The sequence below is a fragment of the Salvelinus fontinalis genome, chromosome 30 (genome assembly GCF_029448725.1).
Source record: "Salvelinus fontinalis isolate EN_2023a chromosome 30, ASM2944872v1, whole genome shotgun sequence".
In the NCBI taxonomy this organism is placed as follows: domain Eukaryota; kingdom Metazoa; phylum Chordata; class Actinopteri; order Salmoniformes; family Salmonidae; genus Salvelinus; species Salvelinus fontinalis.
In genome coordinates, this window is record NC_074694.1 from 28,934,360 (window position 1) to 28,951,848 (window position 17,489).

At 41.7% G+C, this 17,489-nt stretch overlaps 1 non-coding gene across 1 annotated transcript; it reads left to right on the forward strand.

Moving 5' to 3' along the window:
• Window positions 1–383: 383 nt before the first annotated feature.
• Window positions 384–456, forward strand: trnar-ccu (transfer RNA arginine (anticodon CCU)). Its single transcript has one exon. It is a non-coding gene; the product is annotated as a tRNA-Arg (tRNA).
• Window positions 457–17,489: the final 17,033 nt, after the last annotated feature.

Genomic DNA, 17,489 nt, shown 5'->3' on the forward strand with positions numbered 1-17,489 from the left:
GTTGGATGATATCAAATAATGTTACAATGTTATGAATGTTTACTTTAACTACATACAATTCGATTCTATATAATATGACAAAGTCTAGGTTTGATCCTTGTAATAATGTAAATACTTGGTCAATACCCCTGCTGTTGAGTTTAAGTGGAATAGTCTATCAATGTGAACGTATCACCATGGTGATAGCGTCACTATGTGGTTGTTTACAGAAAGCTTCGATCGAACTGTTTTCCCCGAGAAATTGTTTTCTGTGTGTCATTACTCGATTGTCAACAGACTTATCATCCGATACAAAAAGTCGTTCCCGTCATTGTTACTATATTTCCCGTGGTTATCACGAATATTCTTTTGATAAAGGCCTAACCCCGCCCATTTCACAACTAGCCCCAGTGGCCTAATGGATAAGGCACTGGCCTCCTAAGCCAGGGATTGTGGGTTCGAGTCCCATCTGGGGTGAATCTTTTTTGTCTATTGAATTGTTCAAAGCCGTGTCAACAACTAAATACAATGCTTATTATCAACATAGCAAATAGCTTAAAAACGTACATTGATGATTTATCGCAAATTAAACATTTACTTGCATTACACATTATAAATCTTGTCAAATTTACAAGGATTATAGTTGGAAATGTGTAGCCAAAGTCATCCTACAAAGGATCAATTGATGATTCTAATTTAGTTTAATGATTCTAATGATAATGATTCTAATGTATTCTAATGTAGCCTCATTGCTGACCATACCGCTCACGGCAAGTGTTGCAAAATAAATGTACACAAGTTATTCAATCATTGCACCCACACTGCTCGTGCGCGCCAAGGAGCATCTGCTTACCAAACCGATAAAAATAAGTCAGTTCTATATTTGTGATGCTGTAGGAGGTGCAAGTCCTGCCTCTCCCATATCCACAGCCGGTTTGGGTAGCATGCTGAACAGACCACATGGACACATGAGTCCACATGTACATGTTGATTTTGTCCACCCACACCAGACGGGATGAGGACATGCAGGTTGAAATATCAAAACAAACTCTGAACCAACTCAGATTCTGTATGTATCTAACCTTTCTGCCTTTTCTTCGCCATTTACCCATTATTGTCTTAGCTCTCCTGATCCACATCTGTGATTGCTTTATGCCTCTATCTAATGTCAATATGCCTTGTCTACTGCTGTCTTGGCTAGTTTTAATTGCTTTATTTCACTGTAGAGCCCTCAGTCCCACTCAAATTGCCTTAGATAGCTATTTCATCCCATCCCACACACACGCAGAGACCTCACCTATGTTAATTGATAACTCCAGAGAAGAAACCTCTCTCAACCTCTCCTATGCAACGCATAGGTTTACCTCCACTGTACTCACATCCAACCATACCCTTGTCTGTACATTATGCCTTGAATCTATTCTAACACACCCAGAAATCTGCTCCTTTTATTCTCTGTCCCCAATGCACTAGACGACCAGTTCTTATAGCCTTTATCCGTGCCCTTATCCTACTCCTCCTCTGTTCCTCTGGTGAACCCAGGCCCTGTAGCCCCCAGTTCCACTCCTATTCCCCAGGCGATATCATTTGTTGACTTCTGTAACTGTAAAAGCCTTGGTTTCGTGCATGTTGACATCAGAAGCCTCCTCCCTACGTTTTTTTTTTCTTCACTGCTTTAGCACACTCCGCCAACCCTGATGTCCTAGCCGTGTTTGAATCCTGGCTTAGGAAGGCCACCAAAAATTCTGAAATTGCCATCCCCAACTATAACATTTTCCGCCAAGATAGAACTGCCAAAGAGTTGCAATCTACTGCAGAGATAGCCTGCAGAGTTCTGTCATGCTATCCAGGTCTGTGCCCAAAGAGTTCGAGATTCTACTTTTAAAAATCCACCTTTCCAGAAAAAAGTCTCTCACTGTTGCTGCTTGTTACAGACGCCCCTCAGCCCCCAGCTGTGCCCTGGACACCATATGTGAATTAATTGCCCCCCATTTATCTTCAGTGTTTGTATTGTTAGGTGACCTAAACTGGTATATGCTTAACACACCGGCCATCCTACAATCTAAAATAGATGCCTTCAATCTCATCCAAATTATCACGGAACCTACCAGGTACAACCCCAAATCTGTAAACTCAGGCAACCTCATAGATATCATCCTGACCAACCTACCCTCTAAATACACCTCTGCTGTCTTCAACCAGGATCTCAGCGATCACTGCCTTATTGCCTGCATCCGTAATGAGTACGCGGTCAAACGACCACCCCTCATTACAGTCAACCGCTGCCTAAAACACTTAAGCAAGCAGGCCATTCTAATCGATCGGGCCCGGGTATCCTGGAAAGGTATTGACCTCATTCCGTCAGTAGAGGATGCCTGGTTATTCTTTAAAAGTGTTTTCCTCACCATCTTAAATAGGCATGCCCCATGCAAAAATTTTAGAACCAGGAACATATATAGCCCTTGGTTCACTCCAGACCTGACTGCCCTTGACCAGCACAAAAACATCCTGTGGCATACTGCATTAGCATCGAAAATCCCCTGAGATATGCAACTTTTCAGGGAAGTTAGGAACCAATACACACAGGCAGTTAAGAAATCAAAGGCTAGCTTTTTCAAACAGAAATTTGCATCCAGTAGCACAAACTCCAAAAAGTTCTGGGACACTGTAAAGTCCATTGAAAATAAGAGCACCTCCTCCCAGCTGCCCACTGCACTGAGACTAGGAAACACTGTCCCCACCGATAAATCTACGATTATCGAGAATTTAAAAAACATTTTTTGACGACTGGCCTTGCTTTCAACCTGGCTACCCCTAACCCGGTCAACAGCTCTGCACCCCCCACAGCAACTTGCCCAAGCCTTCCCCATTTCTCCTTCACCCAAATCCAGATAGCTGATGTTCTGAAAGAGCTGCAAAATCTGGACCCCTACAAATCAGCTGGGCTAGACAATCTGGACCCTCTCTTTCTAAAATTATCCGCCACAATTGTTGCAACCCCTATTACTAGCCTGTTCAACCTCTCTTTCGTTTTGTCTGAGATCACCAAAGATTGGAAAGCTGCCGAGGTCATCCCCCTCTTCAAAGGGGGAGACACTCTAGACCCAAACTGTTACAGAACCTATATCTATCCTACCCTGCCTTTCTAAGGTCTTTGAAAGCCAAGTTAACAAACAGATCACCGACCATTTCGAATTCCACCGTACCTTCTCCGCTATGCGATCTGGTTTCCGAGTTGGTCATGGGTGCACCTCAGCCACGCTCAAGGTCCTAAACAATATCATAATTGCCATCAACAAAAGACAATACTGTGCAGCCGTATCCATCGACCTGGCCAAGGCTTTCGACTGTCAATGACCGCATTTTTATCAGCAGACTCAACAGCCTTGGTTTCTCAAATGACTGCCTCACCTGGTTCACCAACTACTTCTAAGATAGAGTTCAGTGTGTCAAATCGGAGGGCCTCTTGTCCGGACCTCTGGCAGTCTCTAAGGGGGTGCCACAGGGTTCAATTCTCAGGCCGACTCTTTTCTCTGTATATATCAATGATGTCGCTCTTGCGGCTGGTGATTCTCTGATCCACCTCCACGCAGACAACACCATTCTGTATACTTCTGGCCCTTCTTTGGACACTGTGTTAACTAACCTCCAGACGAGCTTCAATGCCATACAACTCTCCTTCCGCGGCCTCCAACTGCTCTTAAATGCAAGTAAAACTAAATGCCCGCCTAGCATCACTACTGGGTGGCAGCATACTGTTGTGGTGGTGCTTTGCTGCAGGAGGGACTGGTGCACTTCACAAAATAGATGGCATCATGAGGGGAGAAAATTATGTGGATATATTGAAGCAACATCTCAAGACATGAGTCAGGAAGTTAAAGCTTGGTCGGGTCTTCCAAATGGACAATGACCTCAAGCATACTTCCAAAGTTGTGGCCAATTGGCTTAAGGACAACAAAATCAAGGTATTGGAGTGGCCATCACAAAGCCCTGACCTCAATTCTTTAGAAAATGTGGGGGCAGAACTGAAATAGCATGTGCAAGCAAGGAGGCCTACAAACCTGAGTCAGTTACACCGCCTGTCAGGAGGAATGGGCCGAAATCCAACTTATTGTTGGGAGCTTGTGGAAGGCTAATCGAAACGTTTAACCCAAGTTAAACAATTTAAAGGCAATGCTACCAAATACTAATTGAGTGTATGTAAACTTCTGACCCACTGGGAATGTGATGAAATAAATAAAAGCTGAAATAAATCATTCTCTCTACTATTATTCTGATATTTCACATTCTTAAAATAAAGTGGTGATCCTAAATGACCTAAGACAGGGATATTTTACTAGGATTAAATATAAGGAATTGTGAAAAACTGAGATTAAATGTATTTGGCTAAGGTGTATGTAAACTTCTGACTTCAACTGTATCTGACCAAATTATGAAAGCCAATGTCCTTTTTGAATTTCATAAAGTGAGTGTGGAAGACGTGATTCTTATTTTTTTCTGTCTATCAACAATGACAAGCCACCAGGGTCTGACAACTTGGATGGAAAATTACTGACGATAACGGCGGAAAATTCTGTCACTCCTATTTGCCATAGCTTTAATTTAAGCCTACTAGGAAGTGTATGCCCTCAGGCATGGAGGGAAGCAAAAGTCATTCCGCTACCTAAGAATAGTGAAGCCCCCTTTACTGGCTCAAATAGCTGACCAATCAGCCTGTTACCAACCCGTAGTAAACTTTTGGAAAAAATTGTTTAACCTTTCTAGGACATGAGTTCCGCTAGAGGAACCCCTGACAACATTCCGCTGAAAAAGGAAGCGCGGGAAAGTCAAAAATATTTTTTTGAAATATGTAACTTTCACACATCCAATACAGCAAATGAAAGATAAACATCTACCCATCGTGTCCGATTTAAAAAAGGTTTTACAGCGAAACACAACATATGATTATGTTAGGTCACCGCCAAGTCCAAAAAACACAGCCATTTTCCCAGCCAAAGATAGGAGTCACAAAAAGCAGAAATAGAGATAAAATTAATCACTAACCTTTGATGATCTTCAGCAGATGACACTCATAGGACATCATGTTACACAATACATGTATGTTTTGTTCGATAACGTGCATATTTATATAAAAAAATCTCAGTTTACATTGGCGCCATGTTCAGAAATGCCTCCAAAATATCAGGAGAAATTGCAGAGAGCCACATCAAATAACAGAAATACTCATCATAAACTTTGATGAAAGATACATGTTTTACATAGAATTAAAGATACACTTGTTCTTAATGCAACTGCTGTGTCAGGTTTCAAAAAAGCTTTACGAAAAAAGCACACCATGCAATAATCTGAGACAGTGCTCAGAGAGAAACAACATTTCTCCGCCATGTTGGAGTCAACAGAAATACGAAATTACATCATAAATATTCCCTTAACTTTGATGATCTTCATCAGAATGCACTCCCAGGAATACTAGTTCCACAATAAATTGTTGTTTTGTTCGATAATGTCCATTATTTATGTTCAAGTAGCTACTTTTGTTAGAAGGTTTAGTACACATATCCAAACGCTCGCGCAGATCCAGGCGAACGTCGGACGAAAACTTAAAAAGAATACAGGTCGAAAACTAAGTAGAGAATCAATCTTTAGGATGTTGTTATCATAAATATTCAATAACGTTCCAACCGGAGAATTCCTTTGTGTCTATAGAAGTAATGGAACGCAAGTCGATATCATGTGGAATGCGCGTGGCCAGGACCTGGCACTCTGCCAGAACACTGACTCAAACAGCTCCAATCCGGCGCCACATCACAGTAGAAGCTTCATTCAACATTCTACAGACTGTTGACATCTAGTGGAAGGCGTAGGAAGTGCAATCAGATCCATATCCTACTGTGTTTTCAATAGGCGATGAGTTGAAAATTGACCAGCCTCAGAATTCTCACTTCCTGTTTGGATTTTTTCTAAGGTTTTTGCCTGCCATATGAGTTCTGTTATACTCACAGACATCATTCAAACAGTTTTATAAACTTCAGAGTGTTTTATATCCAATAGTAATAATAATATGCATATATTAGCATCTGGGACAGAGTAGTAGGCAGTTCACTCTGGGCACGCTATTCATCCAAAGTGAAAATGCTGCCCCCATCCCTAAAAAGTTAACCAGATACAATGCTATTTTACAGTAAATTGACGACAGACTTTCAGCACGCTTATAGGGAAGGACATTCAACAAGCACAGCACGTACACAAGCTACTGATGATTGGCTGAGTGAAATTGATGATGAAAAGATTGTTATGTCAGAGTTCAGTGCTGCTTTTGACGTTATCGATCGTAGTCTGTTGCTGGAAAAACATATGTCTTATGGCTTTACACCCCATGCTATATTGTGGCTAAAGAGATACTTGTCTAACAGAACAATGAGGGTGTTCTTTAATCGAAGCCTCTCCAACATAATCCAGGTAGAATCAGGAATTCCCCAGGGCAGCTGTCTAGGTCCCATACTTTTTTAAATTTTTACTAGCACACAGCGACTGAAATGACTGCAACACTTAAGAAATCACTGGTGTTAGTTTCAGAATTGGTGGCAAAGAATAAGTTAGTCCTACATTTTTCAAAAACTAGAGGCATTGTATTTGGGACCAACCATTCACTAAACCCTAAGCCTCAACTAAATCGACACGACTGTTCAATTGTGTGGTCATGTACCACAAAGAGGGACTTAGATAAATTACAATAGGCTCAGAACAGGGCAGCACGGCTGGCCCTTAAAAGTACACAGAGAGCTAATATTAATGATATGTATGTCAATCTCTCATGGCTCATTGTGAAGGAGAGTGACTTCATCACTGCTTGTTTTTGTAAGAAGTGTTGACAAGCTGAATGCACATAGCTGTCTGTTTAAACTACTGGCACACAGCTCGGACAACCATGCATACCCCACAAGACCAGCCACCAGAGGTCTCTTCACAATCCCCAAGTCCAGAACAGACTATGGGTGTAACGTGTACGCTCTGAGTTGGGAAGCAAGTACAGGGAGTGAAAATGTAATAATAAATAAAACATGGAACAACACAATAAACACGAATAGCGTACAGACATGAAACAGAAACAGAGTCAATAACGCCTGGGGAAAGAACCAAAGGGAGTGACAGATATAGGGGATGTAATCAGGAAGATGATGGAGTCCAGTTGAGTGTCATGAGGTACAGGTGCACGTAACGATGGTGGCAGGTGTGCGTATGATGAAAACTGGCGACGTTGGTCCACGGAGAGGGGGAGCGGGAGTAAACGTTACAATGGGAGGCGAACAGTACTACACAGAGCAATGACTACATGGAACTCTATTCCACATCAGGTAACTGATGCAAGCAGTAGAATCAGATTTTAAAAAACAGATACAAATACACCTTATGGAACAGCGGGGACTGTGAAGAGACACACACAAAAGTACAGACACACAGCATACGCACACAAGCGCTAGCACACACACTCTATAAACATGCACATTGTAATATTGTTGTATGGTGGTATTATACATTTTGTATTGTAGATATGTAGTGGTGTAATAATGTTATATGAGATACTGTTTTATCTTTTGTTTTATATGTAATGTAAGTGCCTTAATGTGTTTGGCCTTGGCAGCAGCTAATGGGGATCCCTAATGAATAGAAATACTGGAAATACAGATATGCATCTGTTGGTCATAGATACAGTACCTTTCGTTTTTTTTTTTAAAGGTAGGGGCGTGGATCATAAAACCAGTTAGTATCTAGTGTGATCACCATTTGCTTCATGCAGTGTGACACATTTCCTTCGCATAGAGTTGATCAGGCTGTTAATTATGGCATGTGGTATGTTGTCCCACTCCTCTTCAATGGCTGTGCGAAGTTGCTTGATATTGGCGGAAACTAGAACACGCTGTCGTACCCATTGATCCAGAGTAGAGGTTTAAAGTACATAGGTTTAAAGATGAACTTCTTGTGAATCCAACCACGGTGTCAGATTTAAAAAATGCTTCATGGCGAAAGCATACCGTATGATTATTTGAGAACATAGCCCACTAGACAAATCATTACAAACAGTAACCAGCCAAGTAGAAGAGTTACATAAGTCAGAAATAGAGATCAAATTAATCCCTTACCTTTGATGATCTTCATATGGTTGCACTCAGCAGACATTCATTTACTCAATAAATGTTCCTTTTGTTCGATAAAGTCTCTTTATATCCAAAAACCTCAGTTTTGTTTGCGCGTTTTCTTCAGTAATCCACAGGCTCAAACGCAATCAAAACAGGAAGACAAAAAAATCCAAATTGTATCCGTAAAGTTCATAGAAACATGTCAAACGATGTTTATATTCAATCCTCAGGTTGTTTTTAGCCTAAATAATCAATAATATTTGAACCGGACAATAACGTTGTCAATTTAAAAGGTAAACAAGAAAGGCACTCTCTCGGTCGGGCGCATGAAAAAGCTCTGTGACACTTTAAGGTCCACTCATTCAGACTGCTCTTACTTCCTATTTTTTCAGGATACAAGCCTGAAACAATTTCTAAAGACTGTTGACATCTAGTGGAAGGCATAGAAACTGCAATTTGAGTCCTAAGTCAATGGATACTGTAATGGCATTGAATAGAAAACTACAAAAACAAAAACAAAAAAACTACTTCCTGAATGGATTTTTCACAGGTTTTCGCCTGCCAAATCAGTTCTGTTATACTCACATGCACTATTTTAACAGTTTTGGAAACTTTAGAGTGTTGTCTATCCAAATCTACCAGTTATATCCACATCATATCTTCTGGGCCTGAGAAGCAGGCAGTTTAATTTGGGCATGCATTTCATACAAAATTCCGAATGCTGCCCCCTACCCTAGAGAAGTTAAGAACCCGTTCTTATTTTCAATGACGGCCTAGGAACGGTTCGTTAACTGCCTTGTTCAGGGGCAGAACGACAGCTTTTTACCTTGTCAGCTCGGGGGATTCAATCTTGCAACCTTACAGTTAACTAGTCCAACGCTCTAACCACCTGATTACATTGCACTCCACGAGGAGCCTGCCTGTTACGCGAATGCAGTAGAAGCCAAGGTAAGTCGCTAGCTAGCATTAATCTTATAAAAAACAATCAATCAATCATAATCACTAGTTAACTACACATGGTTGATGATATTACTAGTTTATCTAGCGTGTCCTGCGTTGCATATAATCGATGCGGTGCGTATCGTTGCTCCAAGGTGTACTTAACCATAAACATCAATGCCTTTCTTAAAATCAATACACAGAAGTATATATTTTTAAACCTGCATATTTAGCTAAAATAAATCCAGGTTAGCAGGCAATATTAACCAGGTGAAATTGTGTCACTTCTCTTGCGTTCATTGCACGCAGAGTCAGTGTATGTGCAACAGTTTGGGCCGCCTAATTTGCCAGAATTTTACGTAATTATGACATAACATTGAAGGTTGTGCAATGTAACAGGAATATTTAGACTTATGGATGCCCCCCGTTAGATAAAATACGGAACGGTTCCGTATTTCACTGAAAGAATAAAAGTCTTGTTTTCGAGATGATAGTTTCCGGATTCGACCATATTAATGACCTAAGGCTCGTATTTCTGTGTGTTATTATGTTATAACTAAGTCTATGATTTGATAGAGCAGTCTGACTGAGCGGTGGTAGGCAGCAGCAGGCTCGTAAGCATTCATTCAAACAGCACTTTCCTGCGTTTTGCCAGAAGCTCTTCGCTGTGCTTCAAGCCTATCAACTCCCGAGATTAGGCTGGTGTAACCGATGTGAAATGTCTAGCTAGTTAGCGGGGTGCGCGCTAATAGCGTTTCAAACGTCACTCGCTCTGAGACTTGGAGTAGTTATTCCCCTTGCTCTGCATGGGTAATGCTGCTTCGAGGGTGGCTGTTGTCGTTGTGTTCCTGGTTCGAGCCCAGGTAGGAGCGAGGAGAGGGATGGAAGCTATACTGTTACACTGGCAATACTAAAGTGCCTATAAGAACATCCAATAGTCAAAGGTTAATGAAATACAAATGGTATAGAGAGAAATAGTCCTATAATTCCTATAATAACTACAACCTAAAACTTCTTACCTCGGAAAATTGAAGACTCATGTTAAAAGGAACCACCAGCTTTCATATGTTCTCATGTTCTGAGCAAGGAACTTAAACGTTAGCTTTCTTACATGGCACATATTGCACTTTTACTTTCTTCTCACACACTTTGTTTTTGCATTATTTAAACCAAATTGAACATGTTTCATTATTTATTTGAGCTAAATTGATTTTGTTGATGTATTATATTAAGTTAAAATAAGTGTTCATTCAGTATTGTTGTAATTGTCATTTGTCACGAACGTCGTAGTGAGGAGACCAAGGCGCAGCGTGATTAGAATACATTCTTCCCTTTTAATAATGAAGAACACTTAACAAAGAATACAAAATGAACGTGACCGCTATAACACTGAGTGCAAACATGCAACATCACATAGACAATCACCCACAAACCAAACTGGAAAATGGCAACCTAAATAGGATCCCCAATCAGAGACAACGATAAACAGCTGCCTGTGATTGGGAACCAATCTAGGCCACCATAGACCTACATAATGCCTAGACTACACACACACACCTAGACATACCCAAAACCCTAGACAAGACAAAAACACACATACCACCCATGTCACAACCTGACCTAACCAAAATAATAAAGAAAACAAAGATAACTAAGGTCAGGGCGTGACATCATTATTACAAATACATTTTAAAAATCGGCAGATTAATCTGTATCGGCTTTTTTGGTCCTCCAATAACCGGTATCGGTATCGGCGTTGAAAAATCATAATCGGTCGACCTCTAATCCAGAGCACCCCAAACATGCTCATTGGGTGACTTCTGGTAAGTATTCTGACCATGGAACAACTGGGACATATTCAGCTTCCAGGAATTTTGTACAGATCCTTGCGATATGGGGCCGTGCATTATCATGCTGAAACGTGAGGTGATGGCGGCAGATGAATGGCACGACAATGGGCCACAGGATTTCGTCACGGTGCATTCAAATTGCCATTGATAAAATGCAATTGTGTTCATTTTCAATAGCTTATGCCTACCCATACCATAACCCCACGCTATCATGGGGCACTATGTTCACAACGTTGACATCAGCAAACCGCTCGCCCACACAACACATGGTCTGGGAACAGCTTTGGTGGACATTCCTGCAGTCAGCATGCCAATTGCACGCTCCCTCAAAACTAGAGACATCTGTGGCATTGTGTTGTGTGACAAAACTGCACATTTTAGTGTCCTTTTATTGTCCACGGCACAAGGTGCACCTATGTAATGATCATGCTGTTTAATCAGCTTCTTGATATGTTCCACTTGTCAGGTGGATGGATTATTTTGGCAAAGGAGACATTTTCAGTAACAGGGATGTAAACAAATTTGTGCACAAAATTTGAGACAAATAAGCTTTGTGTACGTATGGAACATTTCTGGGCTCTTTTATTTCAGCACATGAAACATAGGACCAACACTTTACATGTTGCATTTATATTTTTGTTAAGTGTATATGCAACTGCACCGGAAGGTGCATAAACTGGTAGCCTGGTTTCTCATTTTCAAGTCAAGGAGGTTAAGTGATGTCGTTATCAAAGATTTGCCATCGTCCCTGTTCCTTGTCATACAAATTCTCGTACAGGCCCCACCACCATTAAAACTGAAGTGGCTTAAAAGTGCTATTTTTAGAGCTATGCAGGGAATGTTATCTCACTCTCAGTGCAGAAACACTTTACATTAAAAAGGACTAAAATACACTCCGGGTGCTAGGAATTGAATCCCTCTTTCCACTTTTCCTAAGCCCTTCTGTGCACAGGCTTACCACAGTCTCTTTGGGACGGAAACCTTCTACATTATAATGAGATGTTTAATTACAATGTGGTGCTAGGAATTTTACACCCCACATATGTCCTTGCCATTAGCCCACCTTCTCTTCTCCCTACACTATGGTGTAAGGGATGGTAGGCTATATTACGACCACATGTCCTCTCCCCTCTCCTACCCCTCCATGCCCTCTTCTCCCCTCATGTACAACCTGTACATGCATGAATAACCTATGAGCTTGTGTTTAGGTGTGGTGTGGGGAGGTGTGGGGATATATCTTGTGATTTGTGTGCTACTGTACATGTTAATGATTACATGATTTCTGTGTAATAACTGTAAATAGTTTGTCTTGAATTGATTGTTGCATAGTATGATAAATGGTAGAGTACGGTACTGACCAGATTTGTGATGTATCGCCTAAGGCCCTGACCACAGATGACAGAGCTGTCATGTTCTCTGTGGTGTACTGTAATCGGTCTCTGTTAATAGAGCCACTGCAGCAGGAGACAACATAACGTGTTGCTTAGGGGGAACAGTACAGCTTGTTCTCACTGAGGGGACTGACTGGCCATAGCCTCTCTGTTTCTGGAACCTAAAATAACCAGAAAATACACTGACTGACACCTGAGATGTGCACATGATCATATATGTGAGAACTCTGCTCATCAGTGCCTAATTCAAAATACCCTCTTTTGACTTTTTATGGGTATCCGCATGCTCCTGTGTAGTGCATGTGTTCCCCACAGTCCCAAGCCATTACATGCTGTATTTAAGGAGGTGACTAGATTCTTCTGTCTTTCAAGGACTTGTAATAACCAGTAGATAATAAACAACAAACCAAGTTACCACAACTAATAACACAATTACATTTCCCCTCCTGCCCTCCCCCACTCCCTCCCTCCTCAGAAACCTATAACAACCAGTGTTTGACCCCGAGCAGGGTGTCGTTGGTGGGGAATATAAGGGCCGGGGCTCAGACAGTGGTGTAGTAGATACCAGGGCTGACGCTACACTCTGACCAGACACAGGCCCTGCGACAGGGTAAAAGACAGTCATGTCAGTCCTTGGAATTATATAAAGCTAAACTGGTGGTATCTGATGGGTTTTATGCCATGCTAATTGACCCTCTGGGATTAATAAAATCTTCTTGGAATGAACTTCATCTGCTTCTCCCAAATTTAATTATATGAATGGCAAACTGATATGTTGCTCAATTTAATTTCTAAGCCTGGGGAGTAGGAGAAATGTATTGTTTGTATAAATGTGATTAAATTGCAGCTGTACATGCCATGATTCTTACCTATGCATTTATATCGTAAAACAACGTTTTGTGTGCATATTACTTCAAGAAATAATAGTGTCCTATAAGCCCATGTCAGCTGGGTACCAATAGTTGTATGACATAAATGAATACATCTGTCAATTAATCAATCTGTCTTTCAGCATCTGATATGTCCCTACTTCACCCTTTCTACATTATTATTGCCTTTCCCCTGGTCCCTCCACTAGACTACTGACCATCCTACAACGTGCCCTTCCATGAAGACATCTACAACCAGAGTGGCTATGGGGTGATGTGGAGGAAGCATGGAGAGGACTTCTCCTACGATCTCTGTCCATGAGCCAAGATCTTCCTTAGGGACCAGGCCAGGGTTAAAGACCTCGCCTCCCTCAAGCACATCATGAGATACAACAGTGAGTGCTGCTACAGTATATGATTTTTTATCAGACTTGGGTTGGTAACGCTAGTCCATTTATACTTAGGCAGATGCAGGCAACACCAGGCCTGTAGTGTCTGTAGGCTTTTGCTGCAGCTGTAATCTGTCTGTAAAAAACTAGCCTTTCATTCCGGTCTGCTCAAACTATCCCTATAATTAGAATGAGAATTCAGATAGAGATTCAATTATTCAACCTCACGAGGAAGATGGATCATTTAGCTGAGTGCATGTACTGTATTGTCATGTCTGCTGTTCTAACTTCTGAACTCAGTGCTTTTGAACTGTGTCTCCAGACTACAGGAAAGACCCGTACTCCAAGGGCCATTCCTGTAAAACCATCTGCTGTCGCAACGACCTGAGGCTGAAAAGGTCGGAGTTCAAATATCACCATGCCCAGTCCAGACATTCATTCACTCACTCATAAAATAAGAATATCAAACGGAACATGATGGCACAATTTACAGTCGTACAGTGCATCACAATACTAGAATAACATTCAAGTAAAACAAATTGGCACTTTTAATTCTCTCTCTCTCCTTCCCTCTCCTAGGTAAACTGACTTCCACCTGGTCCTCAGTTTACAGCGGAGCCTGCTTCCGTTCACCACTCCTGGGGGCCTGCTTCCGTTCTCCTGGAGCCACTTCAACAGCACAGCCCCCCAGGGTCTGCCGCAATCATATACAGTGCATTAGGAAAGTATTCAGGCCCCTTGACTTTTTCCACATTTTGTTTTGTTACAGGCTTTATTAAAACTAGATTATTTCCCAGATCAATCTACACACAACACCCCATAATGACAAAGCAAAAACAGGTTTTTAGATTTTTCGCCACAAATAAAATAAAATACAAATAAAATACCTTATTTACATAAGTATTCAGACCCTTTGCTATGGAGACTCGAAATTGAGCTCAGTTGCATCCTGTTTCCATTGATGATCCTTGAGATGTTTCAACAACTTGATTGGAATCCACCTGTGGTAAATTCAATTGATTGGACATGATTTGGAAAGGCACACACCTGTCTATATAAGGTCCCACAGTTGACAGTGCATGGCAGAGCAAAAACCAAACCATGAGATCGAAAGAGCTCTGAGACAGGACTGTGTCGACGCACAGATCTGGGGAAGAGTCACAAAACATTTCTGCAGTATTGAAGGTCCCCAAGATCACAGTGGCCTCCATCATTCTTAAATGGAAGTAGTTTGGAACCACCGAAACTCTTCCTAGAGCTGGCCAAACTGAGCAATCGAGGGAAAGGGCCTTTGTTCAGGGAGGAGACCAAGAACCCAATGGTCACTCTGACAGAACTCCGGAGTTCCTCTGTGGAAATGGGAGAACCATTCAGAAGGACAACCATCTCTGTACTCCACCAATCAATGGTAGAGTGGCCAGACAGCCCCTCCCCTCAAGCCCCTCCTCAGGAAAAGGCCCATGATAGCTCACTTGGAGTTTGCCAAAAGTCACTTAATTAATAAATCCTCTTCGGGCTAGGGGGCACTATTTTCACGTCCGGATGAAAAGCGTGCCCAAAGTAAACTGCCTGCTACTCAGGCCCAGAAGCTAGGATATGCATATAATTGGTAGATTTGGATAGAAAACACTCTAAAGTTTCTAAAACTGTTAGAATGATGTCTGTGAGTATAACAGAACTTATTTGGCAGGCAAAACCCCGAGGACAAACCATCAAGGAAATATTTGTTTTTGGGGTGACTGTGTTTTCAATTGGTTTTCCATGGGAATCTAGATTTCTGAGGCATCTGGTTGCAGTTCCTATGGCTTCCACTGGATGTCAACAGTCTTTAGAAATTGGTTGATGTTTTTCTTTTGAGTAATGAAGAAGTAGCCCTTTCCTTTCTTGGTGTCGAGCCTAGTGGAATGTTTTGTTTGGGGCGTGCGACCTGGGGCTCGCTCCACTTTCATTTTATCCGCTATTGAACACAGTATATTCCGTCTTAAATTTTATCGATTTTTACGTTTTAAAATATCTAAAGTTGAATTAGGAAAGTTGTTTGAAATGTTTGGACCAAGTTTACAGGTAACTTTGAAGATAATTTGTAGTCATGTTGGGCGAGTTGGAACCGGTGTTTTTCTGAATCAAACACGCCAAATAAATTGACATTTTGGGGATATAATGACGGAATTTATCGAAACAAAAGGACCATTTGTGATGTCTATGGGACATTTTGGAGTGCCAACAGAAGAAGATCTTCAAAAGTAAGGCATGAATTATATCGTTATTTCTGAGTTTTGTGTCCTCAGATAATCGCATTGTTTGCTTTCGCCGTAAAGCCTTTTTGAAATCTGACACGGTGGCTGGATTAACAAGAAGTTAAGCTTTAATTTGGTGTATTGCACTTGTGATTTTATGAAAGTTAAATATTTCTAATAATTTAATTTGAATTTCGCGCTGTGCAATTTCACCGGATGTTGTTGGTTGTTGATCAACGTCTAGCCGTAGCAGGACTCTCAGACCATGAGAAACAAGATTCTCTGGTCTGATGAAACCAATATTGAACTAGTCTTTGAATGTTCTTGGGTGGCCCAGCTAGAGCCCAGACTTGAACCCGATCGAAAATCTCTGGAGAGACCTGAAAATAGTTGTGCAGTGACGCTCCCCATCCAACCTGACAGAGCTTCAGAGGATCTACAGAAAAGAATGGGAGAAACTCCCCAAAAAGAGGCGTGCCAAGCTTGTAACTTAAGTGTTGAGGCAGCGTGCAATTGGCATGCTGATTGCAGGAATGTCCACCAGAGTTGTTGCCAGATAATTGAATGATCATTTCTCTACAATAAGCCACCTCCAACGTCGTTTTAGAGGACTTGGCAGTATGTCCAACCGGCCACACATCCGCAGACCACGTGTAGCCACGCCAGCCCAGGACCTTCACGTCTGTCTTCTTAACCTAAGACCAGCCACCAGGACAATAAATGAAACTGTGGGTTTGCACAACCGAAGAATTTCTGTACGAACTGTCAGAAACCATCTCAGGGAAGCTCATCTGCGTGCTCATCGTCCTCACCATGGTCTTGACCTGACTGCAATTCAGCGTCGTAACTGACTTCATTGGGCAAATGCTCACTTTGATGGCCAGTGGCACACTGTAGAAGTGTGCTCTTCACAGGAAAAATCCCGGTTTCAACTGTACAAGGCAGATGGCAGATGTGGGGTCGGGTGGTTTGCTGATGTCAATGTTGTGAACACAGTGCCCCATGGTGGCGGTGGGGTTTTGGTATGGGCAGGCATAAGCTACAGACAACAAACACAATTGCTTTTTATCGATGGTAATTTGAATGCACAGAGATACCGGGACGAGATCCTGAGGCCCATTGTCGTGCCGCCATCAGCTCATGTTTCAGCATAATAATACACAGCCCCATATCACAAGGATCTGGGGAAAATTTCTGGAAGCTGAAAATTTCCCAGTTGTTCCATGGCCTGCATACTCAACAGACATGTCACCCATTGAGCATGTTTGGGATGCTCTGGATTGACGTGTACGACAGCGTGTTCAAGTTCCGGCCAATATCCACCAACTTCGCACAGCCATTGAAGAGGAGTGGGACAATATTCCACAGGCCAAAATCAACAGCCTGATCAACTCTATGTGAAGGAGATGTGTCGCACTGCATGGGGCAAGTGGTGGTTACACCAGATACTGACTGGTTTTCTGATCTGTGACCAACAGATGCATATCTGTATTTCCAGTCATGTGAAATCCATAGACTAGGGCCTAATGAATGTATTTAAATATACTGATTTCCTTATCTGAACTGTACCTCAGTAAAATCTTTGAAATTTTTGCATGTTGTGTTTATATTTTTGTCTGTACAATCTAATAATGATATTCTGGGATTTGTTTGTGAGTCATTTGTGAACCTTTTGATGAAAGATGTGTATAGAACTA